Below are 23,981 nucleotides of genomic sequence, written 5' to 3'. Positions count from 1 at the left end.
CTCAACCCACATAACCTCTCCGAGCTCTCAGTTTCCTCATCTGCTAGTTGGAGGAAATTTGAAGAATGACCAGGGTGAAGCATGAAGGTGAAAAGTAGAAAACCTGGGAAAGTCACTTGCGCAAGATCTCTTTCCCCTCCCAAAGCATGACATTCAAGAGGTAGTAATACCAGTTTGTCACAGTGGCGACCTTGCTACTCAGTTGTACAGACCTAAAACTGCAATAAGATAATGTAGACTTGAAACCTGACTCAGCCGTCCCTCAGCCCGCCCGAGCTTTAACTTCCTTGTTAGCACGTGAGGCGTGTCCCTTCCTCGCAGAGCTGACACGGACGTAAGAGCAGACCGCGGTCCGACAGCGGGTGTGGACGCAAAGGGGCGGGCATGCTCTGCCGCAGCTCAGACCACCGTTTCCCTCATCCGGATTCTTGCAACAGACCCTTCCTGCCAGTTTTCTACCTCCGCTCCCGTCCCTTTCCAAGTCAGTCTTCCCATGCCAGCCAACAGTATCTGACGGCGTCCCCTCCCGCTTCAAGCCCTTCTTCAGAGACTTCTGTCCTGTCTGGACCCGCCTTCCCGCCTGCCCAGCTCCCCTCTGGCTCCTGCGTGCTGCGGGAGGCCTGGCTCACGGCCTCCCGTGCCAGTGCTCTCCTCCCTCCCCGAGGACAAGGACCGTGTCTGTGATGCCTGTCCCCCGAGCCTGGCGCGGGACCTGGCGCGTACAGACGCTCAAGAAACCCCGGCTCGGTGCCTGGCGCTCAAGCAGCGCCCGGCCGCGGCAGGCACAGGGCTGGCGCGCATGCGCAGCGCAGCGCACGGGTATCTGCCCCGCAGCTCTTTTCATTCCAGCATCATAACGAATAAACACGCAGATAGCCTTTTGCACTTCGTGCGATAGAAGGTCTACAAAGCTATAATGCTTTCCTTGTCGTTGGAGAAAATGCCGTGATTTTTTTTTATAGTTCTGTTGCTTTTTTATGACCACGGGCAGAAATATAACCACTGTCTTTTATTTTCCCCTTTAAGAAAAGAGATGGGCTGTGCCTACGTCTAACGTATCTCTGCCGGTCCAGCGCTGTCCTCCTCCCAGCCATCCACCAGGACCCAGCTGGTTTTCCTGAATCAAGATGGCTCCCAATTTTCCTGCTTCTCTTCCTAGGCAGGTAACTTATAAGACTATTTAGACCTCAATGATGAAAACATACATCAGTTAACTTTATTATTTGAGTGTTTCAGTAGGTCAGTGATTCTCAGCATTTTCTCCCTATTGCTTTCATGTTGTGGGCTGCTCATCCACAGCACCCCACTCTGGCACGGACTGTCTGAGACACTCTGAGGGAGGGAAGGTTGATGTCTGTGAACTTAAACCGGCAGGACCCTTGCACATGGACGCCAGTGCCACCATTTACTGCCAACGCGATCCTGAGAAGTGAGTTTGTCTTTCTGTGCCTCACTTTCCCCGTCTGCAGGGTAGGATAAATCCTAGCCTTTGGGCATGCTATAAAGTTAATGGGTCACAGGTATTAGGTGTCTAAAATCATGCCGGGGGAGGTACCAGGCACCAGGCACCAGGCACCGGGGGTAGGTGCTTAGGGCTTAGGTGCGTCTTGTGACTTCTGGCAAGGATGGGGAGGGAGTTCCGCCCAAGGGCCGACTCAGACGGGGTCATGTGTCTGCTGGAAGCATCTGTGATCTGTCGAGTTTCTGGGGACCACATTCGGACTCACAAGGAAGGAGGGCTGGGATCTCTCTGTCAAGGCAGACGGGGAGGATGGGCAGCCATTGCCAAGTCCATGCCATCCCTGACTTTGTGAAACGTCGCCCTATGAAGGCCTTTAGCGATGCCTTTAGAGAAAGTCTAGGAGGAATGAGGGCCACCTCTTGAGAGAATGAATGTTCCTTAGTTAAAATCAGAGGAGCAAAACAGAGAAAGTTGTGAGCCAGAGAGACCGGACACCAAGGAAACTGAGGCACCACCGCCAGAGTGAGCACAGCCCATGGAGAGCTGGATTACTGCGTTCGCTGGCTGAGGCCCCTGTGGGTGGGAGGTGGCTGCGCATGAGTCTCGTGGACACTGACTCCTTGTCACTGGTGTTCTGTGTCCCACCTGCACAGAGGGGGCTCTGGGAGGGCGGCTGCTTGGTGGGCACTCCTGGGACAAGGGGACGAGGAACACTTTGGGGAAGGAGTGTGAAGAAGTTGAGTAAAACTAAACCTCTGTCACAATTTTCTTTCTGTCTTGAGTTGAACGGAGACTTGGTGCTTTCTCTTCCGCTATGCTCCCCTTTGGTTATAAACCATGAAGTTCGAGGGAGGGAATCATCAAGGTGTTTCTGATTCTTTTACAGTCGGGCCAGCAACATGGAGTGGCAGTGGTTGGGAGGAGACCTCCCAGGAAGTTACGTGGCTCCCTCCTGGAACCGGCGTCCTTGTTCTGGCCACGCTTAAGGAAGCCAGCTGGGCTGCATTCGATTCTAGAGACAGAGCGGGAGTGGGGGCTTGGGGGCCCCCTTGCCCGCTCATCACCATGTCTGGTTTTCATTACACAAATCCTGCCCCTACCTCCCTGCACTCCGGAAACAGAAATCCTACTTCGTAGTAACCAAAGGAGGACCACAGTGTGCCTTATCTCAGAAATTTCAGAAGAGAAGTGAAAAAGAGATGGATTCAGAACAGCTATTTGTCTAATAAACAGGCCCCAGCCCCAGCCCCTTCATTTCCTGCAAACAGGGTTCGGTTGCAGCTAATCCACGTTGGCTCCACTCATCACGCATTATCATTTTTATCGGCCTCATAAATCGCCTTTCCAGATTACACAAAAATATACATTGCCCCACTGTAATTATCGCAGACCCCCCTTCTCCCTCTTCATTTTGATCCCAGGTAAACCCAGTCATTACCCGCATCAGCGTGGCTTCCCAGCACGTCAAGATTAAAACGGACCGGGAGACTTGCGCAAGACTGAGTCAGCCGAGCAATTTGAACCAATAAATATCAAAGTCGTGTCTAAGCAGAGAACAATTCATTTGATACCACATCTGTCAACAGGCCTGTGGAGGATTTTCCTTCCCGGGGCTCCGCCCTGGCGGCCCTGCCTCCTTTCCTTCCCGGTGCCGTGGAGAAGCTGGACCGTGCTCCCCGGAGGACGGCGCCCGGCGCCCAGGACCGCGCCCGTGCCCAGGCTGGGGGCTTGGGCGGCCGGGCTGCCTGCCCTGCACCCGCTATCAGGACGACCTGCTCAAGTGCCTCGGCTGGGCAAGCGCGCTCCGCAATTAGCAATTCTTTTTTATTGGTTGATGTGGGCTTCTGGCCAAGAGGAGTTGGGATTGAATCAATATTCCCTTTATTATGTCATCGTAGGCAAATGAATTATGAAAACAAAAGCTCAATATGAAGCTGCCAATGCTAATTACCGGGCAGGAAGCGGAGGCACAATAAACAAAGGGCGCTCTGTCCTGGCGGGAGCAGAGCGCTGCCCGGTCGTCGCAGGCTCTGGGGGCTGCAGGGCCCACCTTTCTTTCTCCCTCAAGCCCTGGGATCCAGAAGGAAGTTCGAAAGGATCTGGCCTGGTCCCCATGGGCCTAGCAATCTTGGATCCCTGTGTTTAAACCACACAATCCAATTCAAAGCAAGAAGCATTTATTGAGCGCCTACAGGGTACCAGGCTCTGTACTTTTCACAAACCACCACTACCACCTTTATTTGTTGCTGTCTCCAGAGTCTGGTGATGAAGAGGATACGTCTTTAAAATTAGATCTACCTAGCTGCAGATCTCCTCTCTGAACCTTAGTTTCCTCATCTGTAAAATGAAAATAATAATATGCACGTCACAGAGTCCCAAGAGGTTTAGCTGAGAAAATACGTGTCTAATATGGCACGTACAAAGTAGATACTCAGTATATGTTAGCTATGCTCCTTCTCCTCCTTCCTGTTCTCCTCCTCCTCTTGCTCTTCTTCCTCCTCTTCCCTCTTCTTCCTCATCTTATCATAATCATCACCATCACCCTCCAGGGAGCTCCCTAGTACCCAGAGCAGGGCTCACTCACGCACTGTTAGTGCACTGTGCTAATGAGAGAAAGGAGCCCATGACTGGCGACATGGACATGGTACAACACACTTCACAGCAGGGGCTTGTGCCCCAGAGCTGACAGGCTGACCAAGAGATAGACACATGTCAAAGTAACTGTCATGGGCTGTGGAGAGAAGAACATGGCAGGTTGTAATGGGGAGCACCAAGCTCAGTCCCTGCCTTGCTTCTGTCTCAGAGAACCAACTTGGAAGAATCAAACTCGTCCCTTTGTGAGAAAGCCCTTGGCCTCTGCTTCAGTGGAGGAGTCGCGGCTCTGCAAGGCTGGTTGTTCTTTCCCTCAAGTCACAGGTGGTAGGAGGTGGGCTGGTCAGGGAGGAGTGTGGCTGGGGAGGGTGGAGTGGGTGGGACTGAACAGTCCCCGACCCCCAAAGCCCACGCTCTTTTTCAGTCTCTCCAGGAGCCTCCAGGGTTCACCCCCACACCTGGCAGTGTGCTGGGGGTCCAGCAATGAGTGTCAGGTCAGTCTTTGCTAAGTGTAAAAGAATAATCATTCTTAAAAGTCATAACCAACTTTGATGCCATGACTAACAGCATCCAGTTTCCCTTCACATGGTCACAGGAGCCTCTGTGGTGGGGACCGTCACCTCATTTTCTAAGGAAAAGCTGAGACTCTGAGAGAGAAAAGTCAGGAGCCCAGTCTGACACAGCTACTCGGGTCCAGAGCCTTTCCCATCACTCCACACCTTCTGGAAGACAGAGGGAAGCCAACCCTGGACCTCCTGGCCACGGGACAACTCCAGACGTCTGCAGCATCCCAGCCCCCTGCTCATTTAGGGAGATGAGTGTTCCCCAGCTATTTTTCAGGGACTCTTATCCCCATGGGCAGATTAATCAAGGTCTTAGTTGTCAGTTAATTGGAAGCAAATGGCTTTGACTTCCCATTCAGTTCCTGGCATGTGTGGCTCCAAGCCATAGGATCAGGTGAGTCCCTTTGAATCCCAGGTTGGAAGTATTCCCATGATAAAGGGCTTCTGGAAGCGGTAGGACCAGAGCATGAGAAAATCAGGCTTCCATGGCACATGGAAGGAAGAGACATGGAGAAGTCTTATTTCCTACTTTTCTACTAAAGAAACAGCTCCTGTGTTCATGAGTCTATAATCAGTATAGCTGGTGCTCAGAAGGGCCATGCACTTGGGATTTAATGCTCCATTGTCATTGTCTTGAGATTCTTGATAGTTTTGTCTTTGAATTTGTATTTTGTAAGTGGCATCTGATAGGACAACAGCCCGGTGGCTGCCAGCATGGGCTTTGGGATCAGCCTCTGCCCCACCTGCTGTGCAGCAGGCCCTGGAGGTTCAGAGCCTCAGCTCACACCTGGTCCCACCTCCCAGTGCCTCCCTGCCTGCCTGGGGCAGGTCCTCAGTCCACTTCTCTGCCTCCACCCAGTGACTGCTGCCGCCCTCTGCCTGGGCGGGAGCCTGGGTGCAGAAGCAGGGAGGGTTGGGGCTGCGCAGGTCTGTACTCACCCCATGAGTATCCTCATACCCAAGAAAATGAAGCATTAAATAAGAAATTAAAAATACTACGACAGGTAGAGAGAGGGATCCTGGAAGAAAGGAAGAAGCTTTCCTCCTGCTTTTTGCACAAGGGCCCTGCATTTGTATTTTGCAGTGGGCACTGCAACTAGCCCTGACGGGACTTCAGCAGGACTGGGCACAAGCGGAGCTGTGGTTCTGAGTCATCACCGTTCTGCAGCCCCGGCACTGGCTGGTGGAGGGAGGCCAGGCCCAGGACAGAGCAGCTTCGGAATCAGCCTCTGCTTCTGCCTGCTGTGTGACCTTGGAGACGTTACTTTGCTTCTCTGCTAATTTGTTTTTTTATCTGTAAAATAATAATAGAGTTGTCAGAAAGAGCCAACAAGAACATGCAAGTAAGAGCTCTTGGCAAGGTGCCTGACACAGAGCAAGTGCTAAGTAGGTGTTAGTTATTGTTTCATCATTGCCATCGTCCTCATCATCTGTGTCATTGTCATCTGAGTTCTACTCTGCCAGATGTGTGACCTCAGACACATAATCACCACATGCAAAAACATGGCACCATGCCTATTAATTAATAGTATTGTATAAGTGAGATATAAGTGTTATCCTGGCACAATGCCTAAAAATTAATAGTATCCTCACATATGGTCAATTGGTTTTCATCAATGGTGCCAAGACCACATATTGGGTAAAAGGACGGTCTCTTTAACAAATAGTGTTTGGGAAATTGGATATCCACATGCAAAAGGATAAAGTTACATACCTCACACCATATACAAAATTTAGTTCAAAATGGATCAAAGACCTAAACTTAAGAGAGCTATAGGAGAAAATCTTCATGACATTGGATTTGACAATGATTTCTTGAATATGACACTAAAAACACAGGCAGCAAAATAAAAAGTAGATACATGAGTCCATTTATCTACTTTTTATTTTGCTGCCTGTGTTTCATTAGAATTAAAAAATTTTATGCACCAAAAGATACTATTAAGAGAGGAAAGAGACAACTCACAGAATGGGAAAAAATATTTGCAAATCATATCTTATAAAGAATTAATATCCAGAATACATGAAGAACTCACCAACTACAAAACAACAACCCAATTCAAAAGCGGGCAAAGGACTTGAATAGACATAGAAGATGTTCAGATGAGCACTGAGCACACGAGAAATGCTCAACAGCACTAATCATTAGGAAACTGCAGATCAAAGCAGCAGTGAGATGCCCCTTCATACCCATTAAGATGACTATAGTAAAATTTTTTAAAATACCCCAAACAGAAAACAAGTGTTGGGGAAGATGTGGAGAAATTAGAACATGTGCATTGCTTGTGGGAATGTAAAATTGTGCAGCCACTGTGGAAAACAGTTTGGCAGTTCCTCAAACAGTTAAGCCCATGATCCAGCAATCTACTACTTATATATCCAAAAGAATTAAAAGCATGAACTTGGGCAAATATTTATACACCCATGTTCATAGCAGCATTGTTCATAATAGCCAAAAGGTGGAAACAACACAAGTGTCCACCAAGGGCTGGATGGATAAACAACATGTGGTGTGCACATGCACGGAGTATTATTCAGCTGAAAAGGAAGGAAATTCTGACACATGCTACAACATGGGGAACCTTCAATACATTCTGTTAAGTGAAATAAGCCAGACACAAAAGGACAAATACTGTATGATTTCACTTACATGAAGTTCCTAGAATAGCCAAATTTATAGAGACGGAGTAGATTAGAGGTTACCCGGGGCTTCGGGAAGTGTGAATGGGGAGTTATTGTTTAATGGCTACAGAATTTCTGCTGGGATGATGGAAAACCATGGAAATGGATAGTAGGAAAGGTGGTACCATATCATGAATGTACATAATGCCACTGAGTTATACACTTAAAATGGCTAACATGGTAAGTTTCATGTTATATGTATTACCACAATTTTACTAACATGATTACCTCTTAATTTCCACAAGTCTCTGATGTCTCACCTGCAAAACGGTAGCAAGACTATGTGCCTAGACCGTCGTGAGCCCAGTGAGACAGAGCAGAAGGAAGGTCCCCAGACACATCAGTGGACATTAACAAGGCAAGCGCTGGTGTCCTGCTCCTGGCCCCGCCACGCCGTTTCAGCCAGGCCTCAGGCCTTGGCGTTTCCAAGAGAGAGCTGGCAGTTGACTAAGAGACGTGAGCATAACCTTTTAGAGCTTAGACTTTTATTTCCTAGAACAACATCTCTAAAATTGTTTACCCTGAAACACTTCTTATAGTGAGCTATGCCTCAATCAAAAGATGAGATAAAGCTAGGAAATCATTAGACTTTAAAGGCTCTGAGAAGTCTTGCAATTTAAAAATCACGTTTAATGTAGCTGAACCTAAGATTTTCAAAACTTTTTTGAGCATGAGTCTCTTTTTTCATGTAGTGTCTACAGACTGCATTCAGGGAACTGCTTATCTAGAGGCATTCAAACGTGAGACACCAGGTAGGCCTGCCTGGTAGGGGAGGCACATGGCCAAGCCGTGGAAACAGATGTGGTGATTTCTTGCCTCTCATACAGCGTATTCATGTAAGTTCAGTTAAGTTTCCCCTAAGTAACTCACTGATTTTCTTTTTTCTTTTTTGAGACAGATTCTCACTCTGTTGCCAGGCTAGAGTGCCGTGGCATCAGCCTAGCTCACAGCAACCTCAAACTCCTGGGCTCAGGCAATCCTCCTGCCTCAGCCTCCCGAGTAGCTGGGACTACAGGCATGCGCCACCATGCCCGGCTAATTTTTTCTATATATTTTAGTTGGCCAATTAATTTCTTTCTATTTTTAGTAGAGACGGGGTCTCGCTCTTGCTCAGGCTGGTTTTGAACTCCTGACCTTGAGTGATCCGCCCGCCTCGGCCTCCCAGAGTGCTAGGATTGCAGGCGTGAGCCACCGAGCCCGGCCACTGATTTTCTTTATCCATTTACTTACTCATTCAGCAAAGCTTTACTGCGCACCTGCGCTGTGCGGGCACCCGGAGAGAGAACTGAGCCCCTCGGGGCACGGACAGCCCGGAGGGGAAACAGGAAGCCAGCAACTGCATGCCGGGCCAGAGGGGCTGTTTTACTGTAGGAGCTGGGGCACCTGGAGCCGGGGCACGGAGGAAGCGACATCTGAATAGTTGCTGCCAGAGAGTCCCCTGCCCCGGCATGGTCTATTCCATGAAGAGATCGAACTGTGTTTCTTCATTTCTCCAGGGACCCAAAGTGAGTCTCTGAATGGATTTCCTAGGTATTTAGAGAAGAGACTTCAAACTGGTGATCTTCAGTTTGTTTAACTTAGATACAATCTTTAAGAAATAAGCTCCCAATAAAAGAATGGAAGTTTTCACATTAAAATTTGGATTTCTTTCTTTCTTTTTTCCTTTTTTTTTTTTTTTTTGTTTTTTGGTGGTGAGGGAGACGATTAGATGCTCTGACATCTCTGTGCCCACATTCCAAGATTCCAGGTATTGCAACTGTCTGAATTTCTCTGGTGTCCCACAATTCCCTCACTCCCATCAGCCTGCTTTTCTTATTTTTGCTTCATTCATTACATTTTATATCTGAACCTCATAAACAGTTGAGTTTATAATCTCTATCAAACATACTGCACCTCTAAACTGCTCTCCAAACATTAAATGTATATAAAAATATATGTCTATGTTATTGGGGTTTTTTCCTCCAATTACAAAGGTAATATATGTTAATGATGAAAATGTAGCATGTCACCCCAATTCCTACCTCGGGACTTCGTGGACATTGTCATCAGTTTTCTATTTCTCCTGACTTCTTTTTCTCTCTGCCTGTGGTACAGCCAACTATTTTGAAAATAACCAATTACTGTGACCAAGTGTTTTTGGAGACTGGTGTAACACTTACCAGAAGTTTTCTGTGTGTGACACACAGCTCTTGCTTTCCCAACAATCAGCACTAACAGAGAATGGATATTTTTCAAAATACCTGGTTGTTTTGCTGAATTTGCCCTTTAGTTTCCACAGCAGGGGGTCCGGACCTAAGACTCTGTTCTCTTCACTTCCGGCCAGTGCTCTGCTCCCTCCCTTATGCTGGTGGTTTTCAGACATCAGGTATTTAAGCACTATTTTCATAATTTCTGCTGTATTATTCATAAAATTATATATTAATACTTCATATTTTCTAAAATAAATTCACTATTTTTACATAAAACTTTATATTGTTACCAAAGATGGAAAACCATGATCATTTCACATTAACAGAAGGTACATTGTACAAACGAATACAACAAAAACAAATAAAAATTGATATTAAATTCTAGCTTGCTGCTGTTGTCTGCCAAACTTCCATTAAAAGAAGGCTGAGCAGGAGCTAAGGGAGGTGTTAAACACAGGCTAGCACCTAACTGAACCCTTTTCTTGATCTAATCAGAAAAATTGGAAGAAAAATGAAAGAGAAATAGTTTTCTCGTGGGTGATTCAATGTTCCTTAAAGTCTCGCGCACCATGGCACTGCCTTCCTGCCGCCAAGGCTGGCCCTGGGGACTGCGTCAGCCACACCCCAGTGTTGGGGGACACATTTTCATTATTACCATTGTTGCTGCACAAAGCAGCTGTCTTCAGGCCTCTGATAGTTAACTTCTCTGTCAGGTCTAGAGTCTCCTCTAAATCAAGTCCACTAACTTGTCCCGCGTCGTCAAGGCTCAGACCAGAAAGAAACTTAAAAGCCAAAGCCCCAAATCAAACAATAACAACTCAAGTCCCTCCCCGTGCAACCTCTCTGTCCGCGCCGTTTCCCGGCACCGGAGGTGGAGCCGTGGAAGCGCCACCGGGTCTGAAGACACCTGTGGGCCAGACTGCTCCGCACCCTGGGCCTCTCCAGTCCTTCTTCCCACTTCGCTGCGAACTTTCTGTCCTACCCGGTAATTAGTACTGGCAGCCTCATATTGCCTCTTTTGTTTTCATAATTCATTTACTTTTGATGATATCATAAAGCGTGTATAAATTCCATCCCCCTCCCCTTAACGTCCTGGCCCCACGCCCACATCCACTAATACAAAGACACTAATTGCTCCTCGCTCTAGTGCCAGGCGCTTTGAAAACATCTTTGGCTAATGGATGGAATTAACCTTGTTTAACGTACAAATCAGCAGCCTAATTTGCCATGAATCCCGACTCCGTGGCTCCATGACTATGGCTGGGAGGAAATGACTTCCCACCCTCCCCGGGCCACACTGGGAAAGAAAATAGCTGGTGGCGGCATTTGAGGAGCCTTCCCCCGGGCTCCCCACCTGTGATGGAATTGCCAGCTTAAGGCACATGCGTCTGTCCTCACCACCCCTCAACTCCAAGGCCCCTGGGGCCGAGGGCAGCTTATTCATGACTGTGCCCCAACCTGGCCCAGCCGTGGTGTGTGGGAAGTGCCAGGACAATCCTCCATGGGTTCATCGAGTCAACGCTTCTAAGCGGAGCATCTGCGGTGTGCCAGGCTGAGTCCTGGGCTCTGTGAACCCAGCAGTGAGGTGAGCCTCTTGGTCTTATGCAGCTTACGTTCTGGGGTGGTTAAGCAGCTAACCGGCAAGCAAATATGTGCATGTCCTGTATGTGTGAGATGTCACAGAGCGGCAAATGGTATGAAGAAAATAAAGCATGGCAACGGAAGAGTGAATGGGCTGGAGGGGGAGGAGGACTTGAGCTAGGGAGGCTGGGAGGCCTCACTGAGAAGGTGACATTTGAGCTGAGTCCTTGTTATGGGTGCCTTTGGTGCAATGGTGGTCCTCTGGTACCCTGCCAGGCAAGCTGTCCCAGAGGCCACTAAACAAAAAGACACATGGAGCAAACTAGATGCTGGAACCGCACGCTTTATTAAATCCTTCTAGAACATACAGAGAGAAACAAGGGGAGGGCAGCCAGTCAGTGCCCTCAGGACAGGTGCTGCGGGGGAGGCCCACACTGCCCCGTTCCCGCGCCAGCCCGTGTTCCTGTGCCCTGTCACTCCCCCTAAACCTTCCCTGCTGATGGGCCTACAGTTGATAAGCAACACGGGCCCACTCCCTTCCTGTTGCTGTGGTCACATCTACTCCCTCATCCCCACCTGTTGCCTGGACGACTTTTGTGACAAGGACATGGAAGGGTCGTTCTCACACCGTAGAACCGCAGCACTCTCCCATCACACGGCTTCTTCCGGGGAAAGTCTCAGAAGCGTGTCCTCTGATTAAAGGTCAGCGTGGCCTTATCTATTTATTTTTCTATTTAAGAAAAGTGAATGAAATGTTGAGGTCCTAAACTGTCACGGGTTGAATAGATGTGACATTTGAAGCCACACCGGGGAAGAGCCGCAGCGTGAGAGCTGGGGGCGGACAGCGGAAGTGCAGAGCTGGAGGCCGGGGCCTCGCTGCCCAGCCCGGCGCGGGCTGCGCTCCGCAGGCTCCCTGGCCCTGCTGCTGCCTCGGCAGGAGCCACCATCTGAGTTTCCATAGCAACAGGCTGCTTAGGGTGTGGCTGCCACTGGGCCTGAGAGGTGCTGCTGCTGCTGCTAGAATTGGTCTTAACTGACCCAGCATCTTTGGGTCAAAATTCAAGATCCTAGGCAGGGACATCTGCCTAGGATCTTGACCAAACCTGGCCTCTAAGAACAGACTTCAGGGATCTTAAAATCCAATGCAGGCAGAGCAAACACACACTATTCATGCCCCTGGTAGGAGGTTATGACCCTCAAAGTGGAAGGACTCTGGTTCCTCAAAGACCACGTAGAGGACAGCCTGTCACCCCGCCCACCGGAGCGCTGGGACGGCGATGTGCTCAGGGCAGCTTCTACAGTGAAGAGCCACCGCACGTTAGGGTCTGCTGCTTACAGCAGCGCCACCTGCCCTAAGCACGCGAGGAGCCAGAGCACTGGGGGCGGAGCTGGGGATTAGGAGCCTGCGCTTGTGGGACCCAGGGCAGCGAGTCACGGCGGGGGTCAGAACTGCAGGCTGGAAATATGGGCAGAAACACCTGGTGGGGGCTTCATCTCCAGAGAAAAAGGAAAGGCCAGGTACTGAGTCTGGGTCCTAAAATCTGAATGACGGTAGGATTTCTTATAATTTACCTTTTAAAGATGAAACATAACCTTTCGGTGGAGATTACGTTGCTCAACTAAAAAGCGTGTTGAGAACAGGGATAAGTCCAGTGTGGTGGGCTGTAAAGTTGTCCCCCAAAGAGATCAGGTCCTAATCCCTAAAACCTATACATGTTATATAAAAAAAGAGGATCTTTGTGGATATGATTAAGTTAAGAAATTTGAGATGGAGCGATTATCTGGGTTTTCTGGGCGGCCCCTAAATGCCATCCCCAGTGTCTTCCTAAGATCGAGGAAGAGGGGAGGACACACGCAGGGCAGAGGCCGCGCGCAGGGAGCGGAGACGGGAGTGGTGCAGCCACAAGCCAAGGAGCGCTGGCGGCCACCAGGCTGGAAGGAGCAGGGAGTGGATTCTCCCCTAGAGCCTTCAGAGGCTCTTGATTTTGGCTTAGTGGTACCGATTTCAGACTTCTGGCCTCCATAATGGTGAGAGAATAAGTTTCTATTGTTTTAAGCCACTCCGTTTATAGTAATAACTTACAGAAGCCACAAGGAACTGAAACACCCAGTAAATTGCCGCAGGGGAGAGCTAAAACGGATATAGTAGAAAGAGGGGGTGCTTTGGATGAAGGTAGAACTAGAATCAAAGGCCACCTGGTGTGACCTTCAACAATGATACTAACATGACATGGGGGCACATGACACACACACAGCCACCTCCCCTCCACGCCGAGGCAGACATGACTAGTCGATACCGGCATTCTTTCCCAGATACGAACACAGGTGTCTTGGCAACCGCCAGCAATATATGTGAAATTACACTCAGTGACCATTCCTATAATGACACTAACTACCATCCACTGGGTACCCACTATATGAGTATTTTAAATAAAAATCTATTTAATTTTTTCAACAAATCAAAGAGACGCTTTTCTTCTTTACCTCAGTTTGCAGGAAAGGAAATTGCATTAATAGCTCATGTAGTTGAAGTGACATTTCCCAAGGCACATAGCTATAAAGTAACAGATCTGGCATTGGAAGTCAGGTCTTCCTGACCCCCAGTCCCATTCCCCTGTGATGCGGGACCAGCCACTTTGATTTCCCCACCTCGGGTTCTTCTCTGTACAGGAGCTGCTGCTCTCCACTCAGCAAACACACGTGCGGTTTCAGTGATCACTACCCAGGCAGCCCCACCGGAGACTGCGGTTTGCACAAAGCCGTGGGCAAATGTCAGCGCCAAGGTCCCTTCGTTGCGGTGGCACGGGGGAGAGCCCACGAGAAGCCAGGCGCAGTCGGGCCAGCCTAAAGCCCTGACCTGGCAGCCCTAAACCCAGCCCTCTCCCTGACCTCCCTCGACCCCACAGCGTGGCCTTTTTCTCGGAGGGAACACACCTGGAGCGGGAGCAGCAGGGTCACCGTGACCTGGGACGGAATGCTCTGTAAGGCCAACATGAGCCCGGACCAGGAATTACAATTACAAAGCCAACAGTCTTTTAACCAGCATCTAACCAAAGATCAGTCACAGGGAGGCCTGGGTGTTCCGGAAGTGAATGGCATTCTGACCTGTTGTCCCTGGAGCCTCTGGGGGCTCTTTCCCCTTTGGGGGAGACCGATTCAGTCAGAAGAGACAGCAGGACTTTAGCACCAAGCTGCCCGAGCTCAAAGCCTGGCCTTGCTGCCCAGGCTGTGTTGTCTGGGATAAGCCACTTCACCTCCTTGGGCTGCCCTCTCTGTGAATGGGGCTCTGAGTCCCTACGTCACAGCATGCCATGTGAATCGAACGGTGCAGGGAACCCAATAGGTGTTCAGCAAGTATCAGTTCCCTTCGTCCTACCCGCTTCCCCAAGGCCACACTGAGCCTGCCCGCAGAGCATCCTGCCTTCCCAGAGCCACACCAGCTAGATCCAGCTCGAGTCCAGTGTCCACTGGGAAGGTGGGAAGGAGTAAGGTCCCGGGCGGGAAGGTGCTGCCCAGGAGGAAGGAGTCGTGGAGACGGCAGGGCTTCCTCAACAAGTCCTAGTCCCCAGAGGCCCATTCACGGCTCTCTCTCCAGCTGGGCCCTGGTAAATCCAGTCTCGAGCAGAAAAAACGTAAATTGCATCTGCTATGGAAAAAGACTGTAGTCATCTTTCTATTTTGGTATCCACAAGTTATGAGCAGCAGGCTCTCAGCACAACAGAAAAACTACACTTGCACTGCTTCCTTATCACGATTCATCTCTCAGCAAATAATTACTTTCCCTCAGGCACCCCTACTCGAACTTTCTAATTATACCATTGTTGGGTTTTATGTCAACTGAACAATAAATCAAATGTGCAACAGGATGTGGGATCAAAATGTGCTAGGGAGTCAACTGTGGGAGGCACACGGCACTAGGGACAGTGACAGGAGCTGGGCTTCCTCTCTCTCCCTCAGGTGTGCCTTGAGACAGCTTCTCTTCTCTGTCAATTCTGCTCACTTTCAGACACAACCCAGACCCTGAGGGACCCACATCAACACACCTCTAAAGCGGACTGAACCCCCGTTGTTATCATTTCCCTCCAAGGGGCCCTGAGAGGGGATACTTCACGAATGACTGTCAAATACTAGCAAATTTATGGATAATGAGTAATTCCTCCTCAACTTTTTTCTTAATGGCATTTGGCTTCCTTCTCTAAGGGACTTCTTGCTACTATCAAAAGGCAAGTTCCCCATCAGGGAAAGAAAGAAGGCAGTGTTTCTTTTGTTTTTCTTTGTTTCCTTTGACCCAATGTTTGTTCAAGAGTATGCTGATTGTTTGTTAATTTTCCTAGTTTCTTATTGTTATTGAGTTCTAGTTTCATTTTCTTGTGGTTAGAAAAGATACTTAGTATAATTTCAATCTTCTTAAATTTGATAAGAATTATCTTGTGACCTAACATGTGATCTATCCTGGAGAATGTTTTATGTGCACTTGAGAAGATTATGTTCTCTGCTGTTGTGTTCTCTGCTGGTGGGTGGAAAGTTCTGTGTATGTCTGTTAGATCCATTTCATCTACATTGTTGTTCAAGTCAGTTGTTTATGTCTGGATGTTCCAGCCATTATTGAAAGTGAGGTATTGAAATCTCTTAGTATTATTGTATTACTGTCAATTTCTTCCTTCAGATCTGTCAATATTTGCTTTACATATTTTAGTGATCTGATGTTGGGTGTACATATTTATATTTACACAAATATATATATATAAATAAATACAAATATTTGTATAATTATTTTTTACAAACATTTGTAATATATTTATTTGTAATTGCTGTATCTTCCTCATGAATTAACTCTTTTATCTTTATATACTGTCCTTCTTTGTCTCTTGTGACAGTTTGACTTAAAGTCTATTTTTTCTGATGTAAGTATAGCTACCTTTGCTTTCTTATAGGTTGTCATCTGCATGGGTATCTTTTTCTATCTTGTCACTTTCAGGTTATATGTGTCCTTAAATCTAAAGTGAGTCTCTGGTAGACAGCAAATCACTGGATCTTGGTTTTTCTAAAAATTCATTCAGCCACTCTATGTCTTTTGATTGGGGAGTTTAATCCACTTATATCTAAAGTGATTAACAGGTGAAGATTTACTATTGTCATTTTCTTAATGGCTTTCTGTCTTTTTTCAGTTTTTCCCCCTCTCTTCCTCTCTTGTTGTCTTTCTTTGCTGTTTGATAATTTTTTATAATGATTTGCTTCAGTTCTTTTCTCTTTACCTTTTGTGTATCTATTTAAAAATCTACAGGCTTTTTGTTTGTGATAACACAAGGATTGCTTTAAATATCTTGTAGTTATGGCTATTTTAAGTTGATAATATTTTAATTTCGATTGTATACAAAATCTCTACACTTTCACTCCCTCAACATGCACATTTTGTGTTCTTAAAGTCAGCATTTACTTCTTTTTATGTTATGAATTTAATGACAAAGTTTTGTGGTTATAGTTTTTACATTAGATTTAAACACCATTTATGTACCACGATTACAGTGTTATATTATTGTGTATTTGTCTGTATATTTACATTTATCAGTGAGATTTATGATTTTATATGCTTTTGTGTTGCAGTTTAGTGTGTTTTCATTTCAATTTGAAGAACTCCCTTAAAACCATTTCTTGTAAGGCAGGTCTATCGGTGACTAACTCCCTCAGTTTCTGTATCTTAGGGAAAGACTTTATCTCTCCTTTATTTTTAAAGACTAGTTTTTCTGGGTATAATATTCTTGGTTGACAGGTTGTTTGTTTTTTTTCTCTTTTTTCTTTCAATACTTCTGAGTATATCATCCCACTCTTTTTGGCCTACAAGGTTTCTACTGAGAAATACGCTGATAGTCATATAGGGGTTCCCTTGTATGTCACTTCTTTTGCTGCTTTTAAAATACTCCTTTTCTCAGACTTTTGACTATTGACTTTTGACTATTTGACTTTTGACTATTTAATTATAATGTGTCTTGGTATAGAATTTTTTATATTCAACCTATTTAGGGTTCTTTGGACTTCTCGAATCTAGATGTTTATTTCTTTCCCCAGATTGGTGAGTTTTCCATCATTATTTCTTTAAATAAGCTTTTTTTCTTTCCTTTTTCTCTTCTCCTGTAGCTCCCATAATGCACATATTTGTTTGCTTAATGATGTCCCATAAATCTCATAAGGTTTCTTCACCATTTTTCATTGTTTTTTCTTTTTTCTCTTCTGACTAGATAATTTCAAATGACATGACTTTAAGTTCACCGATTCTTTTTTTGTACTTGATCAAGTCTGCAGTTGAAGTTCTACATTACATTTTTTATGTTAGTCATTCTTTGGGTCCAGAATTTCTGTATGGTTCTTTTTTATGATTTCTTTTTGTTGAACTTCTAATTTTGTTCATGTATGTTTTCCTGATTTTATTGAGTTGTCTAGCTGCTTTGGCCTGGAGAAGGGGTGACATGGGTAAGATGAAACTGTTTTTTATATACAGTAATCACCAAGATAGCTCTCTAAAATTCTTTAAAATAATTATTTTGAATTTTTTTCATCAGGCAATTCATAGACCATTTCTTTGGGGTTGAATCCTGGAAAGTTATTGTGTTCTTTTAGTGGTTTCATTTTTTTCCCTGACTTTTTGTGTTCCTTGTAACCTTGCATTGGTGTTCGCTCATTTAAAGAGCAGTCACCCTTTCAGACTTTATAGACTGGCTTTGGTAGGGAAAGATCTTAGCCTGCAGGTAGGTGCAAGGGCATCAACTGAATGGGGCATGCATGAGCAAGTAGCTCCAGGGTGATGTCAGGGTGTCAGCTATGGGGGTGCATGGGTGTACTGAGTTCAATGACTATACAGCTGAGACAGGTCTAGGGGATGCATGGCATTACTGGGTCCCATGAGTGTGCAGGAGCACTGGGTTTGGTAGAGGTGCAGGGATGCTGGGTCTGGTGTGTGCACAGTGGTGCTATCTGGGAGGAGGTTGTGACTGCATCAACTCTGGTGGGTATTAGGCAGTTGTAGCTGGGTGAGGAAGCATGGCTTATCTGGCTCAGGGACATTCAGTGAATATGAGCTCCAGGCAACTCTAGCAACTGGGGCCCATGTTGGTGGGACTATAGGAATTCTTGGTGGCAAAGACTGCAGTGGCCTATGGCAGCAGTATGGACAGATGAGGTCCTTGGTAGCCAGAGCTGCTGGGGTCCTCCTACTCTCCTTTCCCACCAAGGAGGACCTGGTGGCTGAAGGAATCCCTATTGGCACTGAGCTGCTTTAGCCTGGAGAAGGGGTGACACAGGTAAGATGGAACTGTTTTTTATATACAGTAATCACCAAGATTGCTTTTGTTTTGTTTTCCTCAGCTGGGTTCCTGCTTAACTGGGCTTCAAAGCTCTCCCAGAATTACTTTCACTTGTGGGTAGTTGTCACATCGTTGTTTTTTGGGATATGAGGCCTGGGACCCCTAGTCTAACATCCTGCTGATACCAATGCTCCTCACATGCTCATTCTACTTTTCTGGGTTTCATGTTGCTGAGGGAGAAGGACTGGGTGGTTCTGGAAGGAAAAAGAGGGCCCTGGGCCTGGATTCTCAGGGTATACAGGAAACACTCTCATTTTTATGCCCTCTAGTATGTTGATTTCCATGCCCAGACACCCTGGCTACCAAGAGGAGGCCAAGAGAAGCTTCCCTGACATCTGCCATCAGCCATAAACCCTGGCATGTCACCATCACAGAACTGGAGTAATCCTATCCAGACTCTCCGGAGTGGAGTTGGAGTCAGGATCCCACTTTGCTTATCGTCTCATGGCAAGGGAGCCTGAGCTCGCTCCAGGGCCTGGCCATGCTCCAGCCAGCTCTAGGTTTCCTGGGTCTGTGGCTGGACAGAGATGCGGACTCAGGCTCAGGAGCAGCACTTAGGCCAGTCAGCGTCCTGCTCATTCGGTGACACTGCAGGTGTCCATCATCCCTACTCTGCACCAGGCCTGCTGTCAGTGCTGGGACACAGGGATGACTCTCTACTCCTCAGGGTGCTCACATTTTAGTGGAGGAGACAGGAGCTCACTCTTGTCTGTCACAGAACAACAGGTAGTGACAGAGGCCATGGAAGGTACAGAGAGTATGCAAGGGAGAGTGACCAGTTCTGCAGGCCACACGGCATTTTTTTCTGACTAATTTTTTCTAAGCCCAAGTGTATACACTGAGCCCAAATATAGTCCTGGGCAGTCATTCAGAATTTTCAGTTTGGTTTGAAAAATATGCCTGGCACCTCCTGGAGACCCAACCCTGCGCTGGGTGTTAGGGATAGACACATGAGGAGGATATAAGTTCTGCCCTCAAAGCACTCCCCTGAAGTAGAGGAGACAGATATAAAAATAGATAATCATGATGTAAGCTGGTGAATGCCATAATTGGGGTGTGTAAAGGGTATTTGGCAAGAGCTGTAACTGAGTAGGAAGCAGTCACGGGCACCAATGGACCTGCATCCATTAGAGCCAGAAAGTATGACTCAATACGCCAGGTCAATAATAATACTTTCCTTTCTAAACCTCCAGCTGACTTAACAGTTATTATGGACCAGGCACTGTGCTAATCACTTTTCTACTAGCTCATCTAGTTCTTATAGAAACTCCATTGGGTATTAAAAAACAATAGGAAAATGACTTAACATTATATTTCATTAGGGAATTACAAGTTAAAACAATAATGAGATACCACTACATACTAATTAGACTGGCCAAAATACAAAACACTGACAATGCCAAATGTTGGCAAGGATGTGGAGCAAACATTCATTGCTGGTGGGAATGCAAAATGGAATAGCCACTTTGGAAGAGAATGTGGCGGTTTCTAACAAAACTAAACACACTCTTACCATATGATTCAGCAACTGCACTCCTCAATATTTACCCAAGTGAGTTAAAAACTTATGTACACAGAGGAACCTGCATATGGACGTGTATAGCAGCTTTATCCACAATTGCCCAAACTTGGAAGCAACCAGTATTTCCTTCAGTAGATAGATACGTAAACCATAGTATATGCAGACAATGGAGTATTTTTTTTCTTTTCTAAATCTTTTTTTTTCATTTTATTTTATCATATTATGGGGGTACAAATATTGTTAGGGTTACATATATTGCCCCTGCCATTCCTCCCCCGCCTTAGCAAAACCTAGAACATGTCCTACCCCCAGGTGGTGCGCATCGCACCTATTTTGTACGTATATATCCTTCGCCTCCTCCCCCCTCCCGTCTGCCCACCACCCGCTAAAAGTTTTTTTTTTTTTTTTTCCTTTTTTTGACCTTTGGGTTACATTGTATATCTTTGCCTTTCCCTATGAAGGGTTAGGAGTATTATCCAGTGCTAAAAAGAAATGAACTGTCAAGCCATGAAAAGAAATGGACGAACCTTAGAGGCATACCACTAAGAGAAAGAAGCCAATCGGAAAAGGCTACATGTTGCATGATTCCAACTCTAATGACATTCCGAGAAAGGAAAAACTATGGGGGTGATAAAAAAATCAGGGTTATAAGGAATGGGGTGGGAGAGATAAACAGGGGGAGCAGAGGGTTTTTAAGGCAGTGAAACTATTTTCTATGATACTACAACGGTGGATACATACCATAATATTAATACATCTGTCAAAACCTATACAATGTACAACACCAAGAGTGACCCCTAATGTAAGCTATGGACTCTGGGTGATAATGATGTGTCAAGGAAGGGTCATCAGTCACAGCAAATGTCCCCTCTAGTGAGGGACGTTCATAGTGAGAGAGGCCGTGTAGAGACAGGGGTAAGTATGGGAATCTCTGTACTTTCAGCTCAATTTTGTTGTGAATCTAAATCTGCTCTGAAAAACAAAATCTATTAAAAAATAGAAAAATGAGAAAGGAATAGTTGTTTCTATTTCCTGAGGCCCTCTGATCAGCTGGGTAGTGGGTTTAGGGCTTCGGATTCACTTTGGTCTCCATGATAAACCTTGGAGGCAGGTGCCATGCTCGTCATCTTCTGACACCAACGGAGCGATCAGGGCTTTCAAGGATTAAGGAAGGAACTTGCCCAGGTTCTTACAAGAGGAGCGAGATCCAATCTTCCAGTCAGGTTGTCCTGATTCAGCACCGGGCTATTTAACCACTGTGCTAGACTCCTACTCTGAAGTCCAGGCCGTAATCTCACTTTGGGACAGCCTGCGGCTGGTCCACACCATATTGGCAGAACGACATACTTCCTCCACTCACTCATTTACTGCTTTGGTCACCAGGTGCTGGCTCCCCGTCTGTAGCAGGCCCTGTTCAGTGAGTGCCATGTTCTTTTTCACTGTCCTCAGAGGCAGGAACCTTGAAATACCTGTTCTGCTCCCTGTGGCTCTGACCACCTGGATCAGATGTGAACACTGGAATTCCAGCCAGTCAGCACAATGACCTGCCCCTATTGGACCGTTTGAAAGTGTGGCAAAGTCCCTGTAGTGAAATGGCACAGCGCCAAAGGATACCAGGACATTAAAAGACAGACGATGTATGAAGGAGTGCCTGGCACGGTTTCAAGCCAACGAACCGTCAGTTCTGCGTGAAGCTGCACATTTGTCCTGAAGGCCTAGTCCCAGGCTGAGCCGCAGAGAGTTCTGGGCAGAAGTGAGAGGGCAAGGTAGAGGAATTCTTCGCCTGTGTCCCCAGCAGGCAGGATTTGGGTCTGAATTAGCCAGATCAAGGCTCCAATAGTCCTTCACTTTGGCTAGCGGGATGCAGCGGGGGCCTGGCACTGTACTCGCAGGTGTAGCTGTAAAATCATCGTAGTTGTAGTTGTTGGTGCAGATAACTGAACACACATATATGAACACAACCATATGAAAACCGAGAAACGCACCTTCGAGTCCACACGAGCTCCAGCATGCCTGGGATAGCTGTTTGCGGTTGCGGGGTGCTCGCTGTCTCCCACGTTGTGCAGCGCTGGCATCTCTTCCCGTCTCCATATCGCAGAGTTGGTTTCCCAGCACCGCACACCCAGACTCCCAGCTTGGGTGTCTGTCTGCTTTAAACCTTACGCTGAAATGTCAGCCTCAGTGTTGCAGATGGGGCCTAATCGGAGGGGTTTGGGTCATGGGGACCGATCCCTCAGAAATGGCCTGGTGACACCCTTGTGGCGATGAGTGAGTTCTCACTGTTAGCTCACGAGAGAACTGACAATAAAAAGAGCTGGCATCGGCCTTCCCTCGCTGGCTTCCTCTCTCGCCTTGGGATCTGCACTGCCCCCCCCCCACGAGTGGAGTTCTCTGAAGCCCTCACCGGGAGCAAAGGCCAGCACCAGGTTTCTTGCACAGCCTGCAGAACCGTGAGCCAAATAAATCTCTTTTCTTTATAAATTACCCAGCTTCAGATATTCCTTTACAGCAGCACAAATAAAGGCACTGTCTCGTTCAAATGAGCTCCATCACTTCCTGGCTGTGGGACCTGGGGAAACTTACTTAACCTCTCTGGGCTTCCATTTTCTCCTCTGTAATGAGGAGAGTAATGACCCTCTTAGGGTCATGGTAAACATTACATAATTTAATAAAATGCCTAGATGATTACCATTACTATTATATTGGGAAGACACAGATGAAGTATCTGTGTTTTTCTCTCCCAGGGAAAGAAGTCCAGGCTTGGAGTAGCTGTGTAGGAGCGGGGTGTAGCTTGTTGTCCTGGCTGTATACTGGTGATAACGGGTTGGGCAGAAAGAGTTTGCTGCGTCCGGCTGTCCCAGTGCTTTCCTTGCAACTTTAATGTGCTCCAGAAGGTAGAGACCATGGCTTTCACCTTTCCCACATTCCAGTGCAGGCCTCCACATAGATTAGGTGCTCGATAGATACCTGAAATTAAACGAAGTTCATTTCTAGACTTTAATTTCCTTGAGGCATGGACTATGTCTGGCCCATCTTTATGTAAGATTCAATAAAGCTTTGCTCCTGGTAGGAGGTCGGAGTGTGCTTGTTGGATGAATGCTGCTTGCCTTCCGTGAGATGGACGCCACAGCCTTCAGGAACACCACGGGGGAACATCAATACGTGTTGCACTCTAGAAAGCAGATCATTTACAGTGGTAAGGATTTTAAATAAATGTGCATCTCCTATAATCTGGTAGGTTCTGTGAGATAGCAAAAAGAGGAATGAGTGTAATCAAGACACTGGTGGGCACCTTTGGTTCCACATTCAGTGGGCGTAATAACAGATGCTTTGCAGGATCTACCCAAGGATTAAAGAAGACCCTTCTCTTAGAAACCCATAAAAGCATCGTTACTTTCCAAGTGCGTTTACTGAGGTCTCGGGCGCCTGGGCCCGGGCTGGGGCTGGGACGCAACCATGACCACACATGGGCCAGCTCGCCGGTGCGAGGAAGCTGGGCGCGCGAAGGGCCGGTTCCCACACCAGCCAGGCTGAAGGGCTGTGCGTCTTCAACTCTATGACCTATCAGTTGTGAGATGTGCTATTGATTTTAAAGCATTTTGGAGAAAATAATTGCTATATTACACGTTCACATCCTGGTATCAGAAAGGATAAAACGTGAAAAAAATTCTCTTAGCACTGAAAACAACGTAGCATGTTTTAACGCCAACATGCAAAGCTGAGGGCATAGAAAACGCCCTCAACTTCTAGGCTGGGAGCAGTCAGAGACGCGGCACTGCACTCCCAAGGGCGGCTTCAGAAATCTGCCTGCGGGGAAGGGGCAGTGGTAGGAGAGGGGACAGAACCCGGCATGGCCTTTAGAGCCTGTGGGCATCTAGAGAGGGGGGTAAGTGCTGCTGGAGGGTGTCCGTGCTCCTGGGGTCCAACAGGCGCTAGACCCTCTGGAAAGAGTCAGAGAAGTCTGGGTTCAAATCCCAGCTCTGCCACTCACTGGCAAAGCTGGAGTAAATGTTCCGTGTTCTCTGAGCTTCT

At 47.1% G+C, this 23,981-nt stretch overlaps 1 long non-coding RNA gene across 1 annotated transcript; it reads left to right on the top strand.

Moving 5' to 3' along the window:
* Positions 1-1,071: 1,071 nt before the first annotated feature.
* LOC105868640 (uncharacterized) lies at positions 1,072-7,651 on the top strand. The gene is made up of 3 exons (XR_001152829.3): positions 1,072-1,163; positions 1,300-1,429; positions 7,545-7,651. It is a non-coding gene; the product is annotated as an uncharacterized LOC105868640 (long non-coding RNA).
* Positions 7,652-23,981: the final 16,330 nt, after the last annotated feature.

The sequence above is a fragment of the Microcebus murinus genome, chromosome 21, assembly GCF_040939455.1.
Source record: "Microcebus murinus isolate Inina chromosome 21, M.murinus_Inina_mat1.0, whole genome shotgun sequence".
NCBI lineage: Eukaryota > Metazoa > Chordata > Mammalia > Primates > Cheirogaleidae > Microcebus > Microcebus murinus.
This window is presented reverse-complemented; position numbering and strand designations above follow the sequence as displayed.